Below are 16,492 nucleotides of genomic sequence, written 5' to 3' on the forward strand. Positions count from 1 at the left end.
TCTCGTTATTTCATTGAAGAACTCAATCAAATTAGTCAGACATGATTTTACTTTTATCAAATCTATATTGGCTCTCATTTATTAACCCACGTTCTTCCAAGTGAGAATTAATTTTGTCCCAGATTCGGGTCTCTCGAAGTTTCCCACCACCGACGTTAGGCTGACTGGCCTGTAATTGCCGGGTTTATCCCTCTCCCACATTTATGAACGGGGTGTGACACTTGCAATCCTCCAGTCCTCAGACACCACTCCCATATCCAAGGAGGATTGGAAGATTGTGGTCAGAGCCTCTGCTATCGACACCCTTACTTCCCTCAGTAATCGAGGAGGCATCCCATCTGGACCGAAAGACTTTTTTACTTTGAGCACTGCCAATCTTTTAAGTACCTCCTCTTTATCGATTTTTATCGTCTCCAATATCAGAACTACCTCCTCCTTCACTGCTAAAATGGCAGAATCCTCTTCTCTTGTGAAGACGGATGTAAAGTAATCATTTAGTGCCTCAGCCATGCCCTCTGCCTCCACAAGAAGATCTCCTTTTTTGTCCCGAATCGACCCCGCCCTTCCTCTGACTCCCCTTTTACCATTTGTATGTTTATAAAAGACTTTTGGATTCCCTTTTATGTTTACCACCAATATATTCTCATACTCCCTCTTTGCACCTCTTATTCCCTTTTTTAGATCTCTGTACTTTCTTCGTTCAGCCTGGTTCACGACTGTATTATGAACCTTACATTCCTCATAAGCCTCCTGTTTCATTTTAATCTCTATCTCTTTCGTCATACAGAGAGCTCTAGCTTTGGATGCCCTTCCTTTCTCTCCCGTAGACATCTGTCCACTCTGCACCCAAACCAACTCCTCCTTGAAGGCCTCCAATCATTCAATTATTGTTCTGCCTGCCAATTTTTGATTCCAATCCACACGGACAAGATCCCTTTTTAACTCACTGGAATTTGCCCTCCTCCAGTTAAGAATTTTCACATTTGACTGTTCCTTGTCCTTTTCCGTAACTATTCTAAACCTCATGAGATTATGATCACTGCTGCCCCACTGAAAGATGCTCCACCTGCCCCACTTCATTCTCCACACCGAGCCCACTGCTGTACTCACACTTTCTCACACTCACTCTCTCACAATCACTCTCACACTCTCTCACACTCACTCTCACATTCCTCTCTCACCCTTTCACTCACGGTTTAGGGCCACTGAAAGATGATGCGATGGGTTTGGATTTCAGCACAGGGAGGAGGGAGAGTGTGTGGGACGGGGATTTACAGCTTTGAGGAATGAGAGAGGAAATAATGTTCCATAGAAAGTCGAGTTATCTGATCTGAATTTCTATCCTGTACTTACAGTGATAACTTTTATAAACTACTTTAACAGGGGAGGATTTGCAGAGGGAAACTCAAACCAAAGATCACGTCAAGATCTGACAGAGTCACTCGATTCATCAGGACCTGAATATCATCGGCCTTTGAATGTGGAAGGAGAAATGTTTGTCTGTTCTATCCGTGGGAGAAGATTTCAAACATCAGTGTGAGTGGAAAAGCACCGAGACACACTTACCCGAGTGAGAGTGTTCCAGTGCACTGACTGTGGAAAGAGCTTTAACCAGTTACACAGCCAGAAAAAACACCGCACCGTCCACAGTGGGGAGAAACCGTACACGTGTTCTCTGTGTGGACGAGGCTTCAACTGATCGTCCAACCTGGAGAGACACAAGGACACCCGGACCACGGAGAAACCGTGGAAATGTGGGGACTGTGGGAAGGGATTCAATTACCCTTCAGAGCTGGAAACTCATCGACACAATCACACTGGGGAGAGGCCGTTCACCTGCTCCGTGTGTGGGAAGGGATTCACTCAGTCATCCGCCCTGCTGAGACACCAGCGAGTTCACACTGATGAGAGACCTTTTAAATGTTCTGACTGTGAGATGAGGTTTAAAAGGAAAAGTATTCTGCTGATACACCAACGCACTCACACTGGGGAGAGACCGTTCTCCTGCTCCGTGTGTGGGAAGGGATTCACTCAGTCATCCAACCTGCTGTCACACCAGCGAGTTCACACTGATGAGAGACCTTTTAAATGTTCTGACTGTAAGAAGAGGTTTAAAAGCAAAATTGAACTGCTGATACACCAACGCACTCACACTGGGGAGAGACCGTTCTCCTGCTCCGTGTGTGGGAAGGGATTCACTCAGTCATCCAACCTGCTGACACACCAGCGAGTTCACACTGGGGAGAGACCTTTTAAATGTTCTGACTGTGAGAAGAGGTTTAAAAGCAAATTTAATCTGCTGACACACCAACGCACTCACCAGCGAGTTCACACTAGGGAGAGGCCGTTCTCCTGCTCTGTGTGAAAGAAGAGATTCACTCGGTCATCCCTCCTTCTGTCACACCAGCGAGTTCACACTGAAGAGAGACCTTTAAATGTTCTGACTGTGAGAAAAGATTTAAAATCAGAAATGATCTGCTGAGATATCGACGCACTCACACTGGGGAGAGACTGTTCACCTGCTCCGTGTGTGGGAAGGGATTCACTCAGTCATCACACGTGCTGAGACTCCAGCGAGTTCACATATGACTGCAGGGGTTGGATTCTGCTGTTAATCCCATCCAGGACTGAACCATGTTCATTCTCACAGTTGGGGTTTGTTTCTGCTGATGTTAATAACCCCTATAACTGGGCTGGAGTTTAATATTCTGGATATCTGTTAAATAAATCAGCTTTGTTTTAAACCCTTGTTGTAGATTTTGGTCTTTCCCACCTGAGTGTTTAGCATCACCTGACTGGAGCTCAGAAAGGACAATCTGGGGGGAGGATCGTCCGGTGGGAACAGAACTTCAGCCTGGACACAGTCCTTCAGGGCCACACTGAGAGGGGCAAACGGCACTTTGGTCTTTCTCGTCTCTCTTCACTGACAGCAAAGTCACCGTGCGGCGTCCAGTTTAAAAATGACTGTGGTAATTATTCTATGAAGATTTAACCTGTTTGTGTGACAGTCCTGAGTCTACCATTTAAGGCAGGCATTGACTCATTTAAAATAAACCCATTTAAAATAAATGATTTAAAGTCTGAATTAAAATAGCAGAGGGAGGAGTTCACAGGAGCCTGTTAACTGCTGGTACAATTATACAACAGTCATTCGATCTCCAGATAAAGAAGGACCTGCAGTGTGTTCCAGAATTCCCGGTTTTATTGATGTGTGCGTGTTAGACACCAGGATCACTAAAAATACACGATCTGGACCATCCACAGGGTGGGAGCGATCCCGACAGTTACTCTGGGATCACTCCCACTGCGGAACTCCACCACTGACCCTGCTGAAGGTTGTAGGCTCAGGGAGTGGGGCCTCCAGGAGTGGATTGTAAGATAGCTGACAAAGATATGCTGAGGTACCAGAGGAATCCTTACGAAGGAACCGTCTGGGGTTTTACCTCTCAGTGTGGGTCCAGCGGTGAATGATTCCTGACTCCCCGAACTGTCTTACATTTAACCCAGATCGGATCAGGATGAATTCAGTTTGCAGGAGAATTGGGTCAAATATCACCCACAATCGAGGGAGACAAAAGCAGCCATTAGAGAAGCTCAGAGATCTTTGGAAAAGAAGATGGTACACAATTCTGAGAATAATAGCAAATGTCTCTCCAGCTACGTCAGGAGTCAGAAGACCATTAAAGATGCTTTAGGGCCACTGAAAGACAGTTCAGGACAGATTCCCGGGCTATGGCAGAGCTGTTGAATGACTATTTCTCATCAGTCTACACTCCTGTGGATGAGGCTCAGATTCCAGCTGTGGGATGTGCTGTCAACAATAACATCATAAATATTAAAATAGAATGGGATGTCACTTTGGATAAAATATGAATTCTCAAATGCATTGTGCTCCAGGTCCAGATGATATCCACCCCCGGGTGTTTAAAGAGATGGGACGGGTGCTCTGTGAGCCCCTTGCCTGTATCTTCAACAGCTCAATAGAGTCAGGGATTGTCCCCTGAGATTGGAAGGGAGCTCACGTAGTTCCCATTTTCATTAAAGGGGACAAATCAGAGCCGGGGAATGACAGGCCCATCAGTGTGACCTCGATCAGAGGGAAGATGCTTGAAAGGATCCTAAGAGATGCTGTTTATGATCACGGGGAAAGAGAAGGAGCCATTAGAGATACTCAACACGGCTTCTGGGAAAGAAAATGATGTCTTACAAACTTGCTTGAGTTTTTTGAAGAAGTTGCTGGGTTAGTGGATGAGGGTAATCCGGTTCACATTGTCTCTCTCAGGGATGTCAAACTCATTTCCTATGGTGAACCTGACCCGATATCCTGGCACTTGGCCTGGGCCACATTCAGCAAAAGTTATTAAACGAGAAATAGATGAAGATGAACGATATTGGTATTTACTTACATTTAGATTTTATTTACAGCTGCTGCTGCTCCCGATACCTGGCACCTCTGAGCTTGAACTATTGCACCAACATTTAGAGTAAATGACTGGGCTGAGGCCTGTCTTGGATAAAAACATGAGGACCACTTGTCATTACAGAACTGTGTGCCCCAAACACTAACCGTGGAAGTGAATTCCACAGACTGCCTACTCCCTATGTAAAGAAGTTTCTCTTGACGACTGCTCTAAAACAGAGAGTGGGGTTAATTGTAGCGACTCACACTGTATAAGGTGGAAAGTGGTGCTCCACAAGGATTGGTTCTGGGACCACTGTTCACAATTCACATCAACGAATTGGACTCGGGAATCGGAAGTACAATTTCAAAATTTACAGATGACACCAGATTGGCGGGGTGGGGTGGAGTTTGGATAATATTGATGAAGATTGCGACCAAATACAAAATACATTAATAAACTTGCAAAATGGGTGTATAATTGGCCGATGAATTTTAATGCAGATGACAGTGAAGTGGAGCATTTTGGTAGCAAGAATTTGGAAATTGTGCCCTGTATACCCAAGTCCAAGTCATTAATGTATATCAAGGAAAGCAGTGGTCCCAGCACCGACCCCTGGGGAACACCACTGTACACCTCCCTCCATTCCGAAAAACAACCGTTCACCACTACACTCTGTTTCCTGTTATTCAGCCAATTCTGTATCCATGCTGCTACTGCCCCTTTTATTCCATGGGCTTCAATCTTGATGACAAACCCATTATGCGGCACTTTATCTGACGCCTTTTCGAAGTCCATACACACCACATTAACTGCATTGCCCTCATCTACTCTCTGTTACCTCATCAAAAAACTGTATCAATTTAATTAAACACGATTTGCCTTTAACAAATCCGTGCTGGCTTTCCCTAATCCTTGTCCAATTGACTGCTAATTCTGTCCCGGATTATCGTTGCGAGAACTTTCTCCACTACCGAGGTTAAACTGACTGGTCAGTAGTTGCTGGATTTTTTCTTTCACCCTTTCTTGAACAGGGGTGTAACATTTGTAATTCTCCAGTCCTCTGGCATCACCCCCATATCTAAGGATGTTTGGAGGTTTTTTGCCAGTACCTCTGCAATTTCCACCGTTACTTCCCTCAGCAACCGAGGATGCATCCCATCCGGACCAGATGACGTATCTACTTTAAGTGCAGCCAGCCTTTCCAGTACCTCCTCTTTATGAATTTTTAGCCAATCCAGTGTCTCTACAACATCTTCCTTTACTGACACTCTGGCAGCGTCTTCTTCCTTGGGAAAGACAGATGCAATGTATTTATTTAGTACCTCCGCCATGCCCACTGCCTCCCACTGCTACTAATTCGTTATAATCTGGGCCAGTGGTGCAATGGATAACGCATTAGGTTCGATTCCTACCTGGCTTGGATATTTTAATGCAAAATGTTATGGCCTTCGATACCTTGCAAGCTGTCCTACTTGGTGGTGCTGCCTGGCTCCATACCTGTTAAGTGCCTTCTCAGTGCAGCAAGCAGTGCATCAGTGTCATAATCTGAAGGTCCTGAATTCAATCTTCAGAGAAGGTATCAAGGATTACGAAGCTTTTTTTCCATCTCTCACCTCATCTTTCCATCTTTGCTGCATCGCAAAATCAAGAACTTTTGCTAACTGCAGCACATCAAAAGATTTGCTGCCCCTTGATCTCTCTGTATCCAAACACACAGTGAAGTTTAGGAAGTCCATGGGCGATGGACTCACTGACAACACTCTTGTTTCTGTATAATTGCCCCAAGACAAACGGTGAGTGGAGAATATAATCAACGATCCCGCTACTTCTCACAGGCCAAGTGAGCGCTCCACCAGTTGAGCTAATTCCTCGTTTGCTGTTTGTAAATCGCCCCTCACAGTTCCTGCCTCACACTCGCCTTCAAGCTGCTCCAAGACCAGCAGAGAAATCTTGCCTTGGGTTGTCGCTCCCTGAATATATTAAATACTTTGCTCCAATCGGCGGTATCGAGCATCAGCAAGTGAGGAACAGCAGAACGGGAAGCCGCAGTAATCATGAGCGATGCTGAGAAGAGCCCGAGCCTTCGGAAGGAAGACGAGGTCACCGGAAAGCAACAGCCGCCCGAGCTCGAGGAGCAGCGAGAGCCCTGACTGACTGACTGATCGAAGACCATTTTGCCTGAAATTGAGGGCGATTTGAAGTGTTGCTGCTCAAAGGCACTCCCTGCTGGTGAGCAGAGGGAAATGCTCGAGTGAAACAGCCGTGCTCGGGCAGACACAGAAAGATTTTCGGTTTGAGAAAGGAGAAGAGGTTTCTTGTGCCTGAGTGGCAACATGTTAATCTGTGAGCTGCCTGTGAAGTTCAGAGAGTGACCTTGAGGTAATTGCTGCTTATTCCAAAATCACACTCACTCCTTCGAGCCGGAATTGAACCAGCGACCTAAGGATGACTTTATTTTGTTTTATTCACTACAGTCCTCCGCTCTACCAGCTGAGCTATCGAAGGGAAGTGATAAACAGTGCTGTCTTTGGTGATTGTTCACCGTGCGCCTGTTGACACGTTCAGACTCGTGGAGTCCGGTGCTGATCGAAGACTTCTTTTGCCTGAAAGCGAGAGCTGAGTGTTTTGAAGTATTGCTGCTCAAAAGCGCTCCCTGCTGGTGAGCAGAGGCAGAGCAGCCTTGTTTGGGCAGACACAGAAAGTTTTCAGGTTTGAGAAAGGAAAAGAGGCGTCCTGTGCCTTCATGGCAACATGTTAATCTGTGAGGTGCCTGTAAAGTTCAGAGAGCGACCTTGAACTAATTGCTGCTTATTGCAAAATCACACGTTCTCCTTCGAGCAGGAATTGAACAAATGACGGAAGGATGACTTTGTCTTATTTTCCACGACAGTCTTGTCGCTCGACCAGCTGAGGTATCGCAGGGAAGCGGCAAAAATGTTTCACTTTGGTGATTGTTCACCGTGCACCTTTGACACACCCGGACTCGTGGATTCCAGTGCTCATGACTGAGGCTGACTCGGTACCTGCTCATACCGCAGTGCTGTGGGAGTGGGAGCTGCTCCGTGTTCTCCACAGACTGGGCCAGTGACACAATGAATAATGGGACTGATTATTGATCTGGAGATTGTGGGTTCAAGTTTACGGAGGGTGTAAAGTGGAAGGCCGGGCCTGGAGAGCATTGGAATAGTCGAGTCTGGAGGTAAACAAAGGCACGGATGAGGGTTTCAGCAGCAGAACTTCATTCTGGAAGTTGGGATTTGTTTCTGCTGATGTTAATAACCGCTATAACTGGGCTGAAATTCAATATTCTGGATCGATGTCAAATAAGTCAACTTTGTTTCAAACAGAATGGGTCAATTACTTGATGAATTCAAGATAAGAGACTAATTGATGTCCTCATTACCGATTATTCTGCCTTTTCTCCTTTCTCACTGCAGATTATTTCAGTTCTCATACCTTCAATTACTCTCATGGCCAAGTCCCAGCTCCCTGGACCTTCCCGAGTGCCTCTCCCAGCCTTGGGATCCAGGGAAGGTATCAGTAATGTACCCGGGATCACTAAACACAAAACCCAGTCTGTGAATCACTTTCAGCTACTGGACTTATCGTGTGTCCCACAGCATCTCTCTCACCTTCGATGTGTGAATAGAGCATCAGGCCTGGGAATCTCGTCTTACATTTAAATACACTCAGCAAATGTATTTAACAAAATACAAACAAGTAAACACATCACGGCCCAATAATCCAGCACTAAATTCAAAGGAGTAAGTCTGTTATCAAACTCCTTGAGTGGACAGAATAAAGAAAAATCCCAACTCTAAGATCCCCTCGAATCCTGAGACTATGCCTCCTAGTTCTAGACTCTTCAGCCAGGGGAAACAGCCTCTCAGCATCTGCTCTGTCAAGCCCTCCAAGAATTTTTGACGTTTCAATGAGATCACGTCTCATTCTTCTAAACTTCAGAGAATATAGGGCCATTCTGCTCACTCTCTCCTCATGCAACAATCCTCTTGTCCCAGGAATCAATCGAGTGAACCTTCGTTGCACCCCCTCTAAGGCAAGTATATCCTTCCTCAGGTAAGGAGATCAAAACTGTACATAGTACTCCAGGTGTGGCCTCACCAAAGCCCGATATAATTGCAGCAAGACTTCCTTACTCTTATTCTCCAAACCCCTTGCAATAAAGGCCAACGTACTATTTGCTTTCCTCATTGCTTGCTGGATCTGCATGTTAACTTTATGTGATCCGTGTACAAGGACATCCAAATCCCTCTGAACACCAATAATTCTCAATCTCTCATCTTTTAAATAATATTCTGCTTTTCTATTCTTCCTACCAAAGTGAATAATTTCACATTTCCCCACATTATACTCCATCTGCCACCTACTTGATAATATTAAAATTAGAGCTGGGTCATTTATGAGCAAAATAAGGTTGCAATTTTTCACACAAAGGGTTGTGGAAATTACAAACTCACTTCCCTGGAAGGCTGTGGATGCTGGGGCTCGACTGAAATTTTCATTATTGAGATCGAAAGGTTTTTGTTGTGTGAGGGTTGCAAGGGATTTTTTTTTATTCCTTCATGGGATGTGGGCATCGCTGGCGAGACCAGCATTTATTGCCCATCTGTAATTTCCTCTGAAAAGGTGGTGGTGAGCCACCTTCTTAAACTGGTGCAGTCCGTGTGGTGAAGGTTCTCCCACAGTGCTGTTAGGAAGGGAGTTCCAGGATTTTGACCCAGCAATGATGAAGGAACGGCGATATATTTCCAAGTCGGGATGGTGTGTGAATTGGAGAGGTGGTGTTGTTCCCATATGCCTGCTGATCTTGTCCTTCTAGGTGGTAGAGATCACGAGTTTGGGATATGTGTCGAAGAAGCCTTGGCGAGTTGCTGCAGTGCATCCTGTGGATGGTCCACACTGCAGCCACTGTGCACCGGTGGTGAATGGAGTGAATGTTTAAGGTGGTGGATGGGGTGCCATTCAATCGGGCTGCTTTGTCCTGGATGGTGTCGAGCTTCTTGAGTGTTGTTGGAGCTGCACTCATCCAGGCAAGTGGAGAGTATTCCATCACACTCCTGATTTGTGCCTTGTTGATGTGGAAAGGCTTTGGGGAGTCAGGAGGTGAGTCACTCGCCACAGAATACCCAGCCTCTGACCTGCTCTTGGAGCCACAGTATTTATATGGCTGGTCCAGTTAAGTTTCTGGTCAATGAGGACCACCAGGATGTTGATGGTGGGGGATTTGGCGATGGTAATGCCTTTGAATGTCAAGGGGAGGTGGTTAGACTCTCTCTTGTTGGAGATAGTCATTGCCTGGCACTTGTCTGGCCCGAATGTTACTTGCCACTTATCAGTCCAAGGCTGGATGTTCTCCAGGTCTTGCTGCATGCGGGCACGGACTGCTTCATTATCTGAGGGGTTGCGAATGGAACTGAACACTGTGCAATCATCAGTGAACATCCCCATTTCTGACCTTATGATGGAGGGAAGGTCATTGTTGAAGCAGCTGAAGATGATATGGAGCAAAGGCGAGTAAATGGAGTTGTGGGACAGATTAGTCCTGATCCAATTGAATGGTGGAGCAGGATTGTGGGGCTAAATGGCTGATTCCAAATCCTGAACCCAGTCACTGACACCAATCACCTCCACTCTGATAAAAAAACACCACAATCACTGACACCAATCTCATTCTGCCTGATATAAACCAACCCCACAGTCACTGACACCAATCTCACTGAATGGTGGAACAGGATCGAGGGGCTGAATGTCCGACTCCTGTTCCTAGTGTTCCAATGTCACACTGAAGTTGCTAACATTCCTCTTCACTGTTCTTAATGCTCCCTATCTTGGTGTTGTCAGGAAATGTTGATCTTATGCCCTTGTACCCAAGCTCAGGTCATTGCTCGATATTGACAAGAGCAAAGGTCCCAACACTGCAAATGGAGGAGATGACCATTTACATTCCTATAGTCTGAAAAACAATCATTAACCAATAGTCTGCCCTTGATCCAACTTCCCATCCACACTGACCCACTCCCTGTAATACCGTGAGCTTTAATCTGATCAACAAGCCTCCTGTCCGGCAGCTTATCAAACACTTTTTAACAATCCATCTTCACAACATCCATTGCATTTTATCCCTACACTGTGTTATTTCCTCCAATAATCCCTGCTGTCTGTCCTGAATGAATCCATTTTATCCCTACACTGTGTTATTTCCTCCAATAATCCCTGCTGTCTGTCCTGAATTAATCCATTTTATCCCTACACTGTGTTATTTCCTCCAATAATCCCTGCTGTCTGTCCTGAATTATCCATTTTATCCCTACACTGTGTTATTTCCTCCAATAATCCCTGCTGTCTGTCCTGAATTAATCCATTTTATCCCTACACTGTGTTATTTCCTCCAATAATCCCTGATGTATGTCCTGAATTAATCCATTTTATCCCTACACTGTGTTATTTCCTCCAATAATCCCTGCTGTCTGTCCTGAATTAATCCATTTTATCCCTACACTGTGTTATTTCCTCCAATAATCCCTGCTGTCTGTCCTGAATTAATCCATTTTATCCCTACACTGTGTTATTTCCTCCAATAATCCCTGCTGTCTGTCCTGAATTATCCATTTTATCCCTACACGATGTTATTTCCTCCAATAATCCCTGCTGTCTGTCCTGAATTAATCCATTTTATCCCTACACTGTGTTATTTCCTCCAATATTCCCTGCTGTCTGTCCTGAATTAATCCATTTTATCCCTACACTGTGTTATTTCCTCCAATAATCCCTGCTGTCTGTCCTGAATTAATCCATTTTATCCCTACACTGTGTTATTTCCTCCAATAATCCCTGCTGTCTGTCATGAATTAATCCATTTTATCCCTACACTGTGTTATTTCCTCCAATATTCCCTGCTGTCTGTCCTGAATTAATCCATTTTATCCCTACACTGTGTTATTTCCTCCAATATTCCCTGCTGTCTGTCCTGAATTAATCCATTTTATCCCTACACTGTGTTATTTCCTCCAATATTCCCTGCTGTCTGTCCTGAATTAATCCATTTTATCCCTACACTGTGTTATTTCCTCCAATAATCCCTGCTGTCTGTCCTGAATTAATCCATTTTATCCCTACACTGTGTTATTTCCTCCAATATTCCCTGCTGTCTGTCCTGAATTAATCCATTTTATCCCTACACTGTGTTATTTCCTCCAATAATCCCTGCTGTCTGTCCTGAATTAATCCATTTTATCCCTACACTGTGTTATTTCCTCCAATAATCCCTGCTGTCTGTCCTGAATTAATCCATTTTATCCCTACACTGTGTTATTTCCTCCAATAATCCCTGCTGTCTGTCCTGAATTAATCCATTTTATCCCGACACTGTGTTATTTCCTCCAATAATCCCTGCTGTCTGTCCTGAATTAATCCATTTTATCCCTACACTGTGAAATTTCCTCCAATAATCCCTGCTGTCTGTCCTGAATTAATCCATTTTATCCCGACACTGTGTTATTTCCTCCAATAATCCCTGCTGTCTGTCCTGAATTAATCCATTTTATCCCTACACTGTGTTATTTCCTCCAATATTCCCTGCTGTCTGTCCTGAATTAATCCATTTTATCCCTACACTGTGAAATTTCCTCCAATAATCCCTGCTGTCTGTCCTGAATTAATCCATTTTATCACGACACTGTGTTATTTCCTTCAATAATCCCTCCTGTCTGTCCTGAATTAATCCATTATATCCCTACACTGTGTTATTTCCTCCAATAATCCCTGCTGTCTGTCCTGAATTAATCCATTTTATCCCTACACTGTGAAATTTCCTCCAATAATCCCTGCTGTCTGTCCTGAATTAATCCATTTTATCCCTACACTGTGAAATTTCCTCCAATAATCCCTGCTGTCTGTCCTGAATTAATCCATTTTATCCCTACACTGTGTTATTTCCTCCAATAATCCCTGCTGTCTGTCCTGAATTAATCCGTTTTATCCCCACACTGTGTTATTTCCTCCAATAATCCCTGCTGTCTGTCCTGAATTCATCCACTTTATCCCTACACTGTGTTATTCCCTCCAATATTCCCTGCTGTCTGTCCTGAATTAATCCATTTTATCCCTACACTGTGTTATTTCCTCCAATAATCCCTGCTGTCTGTCCTGAATTAATCCATTTTATCCCTACACTGTGTTATTTCCTCCAATAATCCCTGATGTATGTCCTGAATTAATCCATTTTATCCCTACACTGTGTTATTTCCTCCAATAATCCCTGATGTATGTCCTGAATTAATCCATTTTATCCCCACACTGTGTTATTTCCTCCAATAATCCCTGCTGTCTGTCATGAAATAATCCATTTTATCCCGACACTGTGTTATTTCCTCCAATAATCCCTGCTGTCTGTCCTGAATTAATCCATTTTATCCCTGCACTGTGAAATTTCCTCCAATAATCCCTGCTGTCTGTCCTGAATTAATCCATTTTATCCCTACACTGTGTTATTTCCTCCAATAATCCCTGCTGTCTGTCCTGAATTAATCCGTTTTATCCCCACACTGTGTTATTTCCTCCAATAATCCCTGCTGTCTGTCCTGAATTCATCCACTTTATCCCTGCACTGTGTTATTTCTTCCAATAATCCCTGCTGTCTGTCCTGAATTAATCGATTTTATCCATACACTGTGTTATTTCCTCCAATAATCCCTGCTGTCTGTCCTGAATTAATCCATTTTATCCCGACACTGTGTTATTTCCTCCAATAATCCCTGCTGTCTGTCCTGAATTAATCCATTTTATCCCTACACTGTGTTATTTCCTCCAATAATCCCTGCTGTGTGTCCTGAATTAATCCATTTTATCCCTACACTGTGTTATTTCCTCCAATATTCCCTGCTGTCTGTCCTGAATTAATCCATTTTATCCCCACACTGTGTTATTCCCTCCAATAATCCCTGCTGTCTGTCCTGAATTAATCCATTTTATCCCTACACTGTGTTATTCCCTCCAATATTCCCTGCTGTCTGTCCTGAATTAATCCATTTTATCCCTACACTGTGTTATTCCCTCCAATATTCCCTCCTCTTTGTCCTTTATTAAAGTCCAGTTTTTCCCTCGAGTTTGACATCAATCAGGTTTAAAATTGATGCAGAGTTTCAGCCAATGAGGGAGATCCGGGCTCAGCCCCGCCCACTCGGTGCCGCAAGTCCCGCCCCTCACCCACTCCCATTGGTTGGAGGACCAACCGCCCGCTCGGTCCTCCAGCCCCTATCCGCTCTTCCTATTGGTCCGGAGCTCCCGTCAATCACCCGGGCAGTGTGAGCTGAGCATGCGCGGCGGGCGGGGAGTGAGGCCGAGATCGTGTCGGCAACAGGTGAGAGATGGGCGGGGGGAGCGGGTTAATAAACCCCGGGGGAGGGGGCGGGGGCTTCACAAACCCCGAGTGCGGCCCCGGGCCCGAATATCAAACAGTGAACATTCTCCTCTCTCTCTCTACACTCCGGGGGCTCCGGTTTAGATCAGACCCGAAACTCAACACACGGCCCGCGGCCTCCGAGCATGCGCAGTGTCAGCGTCAAACCTCGTGACTCATCGAATCAGGGAGCGTCTGTAAATGAAGGAGAAATGGTTATCGGTCAGGGAGCGTCTGTAAATGAAGGAGAAATGGTGATCGGTCAGGGAGCGTCTGTAAATGAAGGAGAAATTGTGATCGGTCAGGGAGCGTCTGTAAATGAAGGAGAAATGGTGATCGGTCAGGGAGCGTCTGTAAATGAAGGAAAATGGTGATCGGTCAGGGAGTGTCTGTAAATGAAGGAGAAATGGTGATCGGTCAGGGAGCGTCTGTAAATGAATTAGAAATGGTGTTCGGTCAGGGAGCGTCTGTAAATGAAGGAGAAATGGTGATCTCTGTATCTTCAGTCATCCAGGGAGCTCGAGCTTTGGATGCTGTTCCTTTCCTCCTCGTGGGAATCTGTCTACTCTGTACCCAAACCAACTCCTCCTTGAAGGCCTCCCATTGTTCAATTACTGTTCTGCCTGCCAATTTTTGATTCCAATCCACACGGACAAGATCCCTTTTTAACTCATGAAATTCGCCCTCATCCAGTTCAGAATTTTCACATTTGACTGTCCCCTGTCCTTTTCCATAACTGTTCTGAACCGAATGAGATTATGATCACTGCTGCCCCAATGAAACATGCTCCACCTGCCCCACTTCATTCTCCACACCGAGCCCACTGCTGTACTCACATTCACTCTCTCACACTGTCTCTCTCACTGTCTCTCTCTCTCACTGTCTCTCTCTCTCACTGTCTCTCTCTCTCACTGTCTCTCTCTCTCACTGTCTCTCTCTCACACTCTCTCTCTCTCACACTCTCTCTCTCTCACACTCTCTCTCTCACACTCACTCTCTCACACTCACTCTCTCACCCTTTCAATCACGGTTTAGGGCCACTGAAAGATGATGCGATGGGTTTGGATTTCAGCACAGGGAGGAGGGAGAGTGTGTGGGACAGGGGAGTTTCAGCTTTGAGTAATGAGAGAGGAAATAATGTTCCATAGAAAGTAGAGTTATCTGATCTGAATTTCTATCCTGTACTTACAGTGATAACTTTTTTCAACTCCTTTTACAGGGGAGGATTTACAGAGGGAAACTCAAACCAAAGATCACGTCAAGATCTGACAGAGTCACTCGATTCATCAGGACCTGAATATCATCGGCCTTTGAATGTGGAAGGAGAAATGTTTGTCTGTTCTATCCGTGGGAGAAGATTTCAAACATCAGTGTGAGTGGAAAAGCACCGAGACACACACACCCGAGTGAGAGTGTTCCAGTGCACTGACTGTGGAAAGAGCTTCAACCAGTTACACAGCCTGAAAAAACATCACACCATTCACAGCGGGGAGAAACCGTACACGTGTTCTGTGTGTGGACGAGGCTTCAACTGATCGTCCAACCTGGAGAGACACAAGGACACCCAGACCATGGAGAAACCGTGGAAATGTGGGGACTGTGGGAAGGGATTCAATTACCCTTCAGAGCTGGATACTCATCGACGCCGTCACACTGGGGAGAGGCCGTTCACCTGCTCCATGTGTGGGAAGGGATTCACTCAGTCATCCGGCCTCCTGACACACCAGCGAGTTCACACTGATGAGAGACCTTTTAAATGTTCTGACTGTGAGAAGAGGTTTAAATGCAAAAGGAATCTGCTGGAACACCAACGCACTCATACTGGGGAGAGGCCGTTCACCTGCTCCGTGTGTGGGAAGGGATTCACTCAGTCATCCAACCTGCTGACACACCAGCGAGTTCACACTGATGAGAGACCTTTTAAATGTTCTGACTGTGAGAAGAGCTTTAAAAGCAAAATTGAACTGCTGAAACACCAACGCACTCACACTGGGGAGAGGCCGTTCACCTGCTCCGTGTGTGGGAAGGGATTCACTCGGTCATCACACTTTCTGTCACACCAGCGAGTTCACACTGGGAAGAGGCCGTTCACTTGCTCAGTGTGTGGGAAGGGATTCGGTCATTCATCCACCTTGCTGACACACCAGCGAGTTCACAATGGGGAGAGGCCGTTCTCCTGCTCCATGTGTGGGAAGGGATTCACTCAGTCATCCAACCTGCTGACACACCAGCGAGTTCACACTGATGAGAGACCTTTTAAATGTTCTGACTGTGAGAAGAGCTTTAAAAGCAAAATTGAACTGCTGAAACACCAACGCACTCACACTGGGGAGAGGCCGTTCACCTGCTCCGTGTGTGGGAAGGGATTCACTCAGTCATCACACTTTCGGTCACACCAGCGAGTTCACACTGGGGAGAGGCCGTTCACCTGCTCCGTGTGTGGGAAGGGATTCGCTCATTCATCGACCCTGCTGACACACCAGCGAGTTCACACTGGGGAGAGGCCGTTCACCTGCTCCGTGTGTGGGAAAGGATTCGCTCATTCATCGGCCCTGCTGACACACCAGCGACTTCACACTGATGAGAGACCTTTTAAATGTTCTGACTGTGAGAAGAGGTATAAAAGCAAATTTAATCTGCTGACACACCAACGCACCCACACTGGGGAGGG

The 16,492-nt window shown here is 45.5% G+C and overlaps 1 non-coding gene across 1 annotated transcript; it reads right to left on the reverse strand.

Annotated features, from left to right (window-relative positions):
* Window positions 1-6,814: 6,814 nt before the first annotated feature.
* On the reverse strand, window positions 6,815-6,908 carry trnay-gua (transfer RNA tyrosine (anticodon GUA)). The gene is made up of 2 exons: window positions 6,872-6,908; window positions 6,815-6,850 (listed from the first exon to the last, which is right to left on the reverse strand). It is a non-coding gene; the product is annotated as a tRNA-Tyr (tRNA).
* Window positions 6,909-16,492: the final 9,584 nt, after the last annotated feature.

Source organism: Heptranchias perlo, unplaced genomic scaffold, assembly GCF_035084215.1.
Source record: "Heptranchias perlo isolate sHepPer1 unplaced genomic scaffold, sHepPer1.hap1 HAP1_SCAFFOLD_289, whole genome shotgun sequence".
Taxonomy (NCBI): domain Eukaryota; kingdom Metazoa; phylum Chordata; class Chondrichthyes; order Hexanchiformes; family Hexanchidae; genus Heptranchias; species Heptranchias perlo.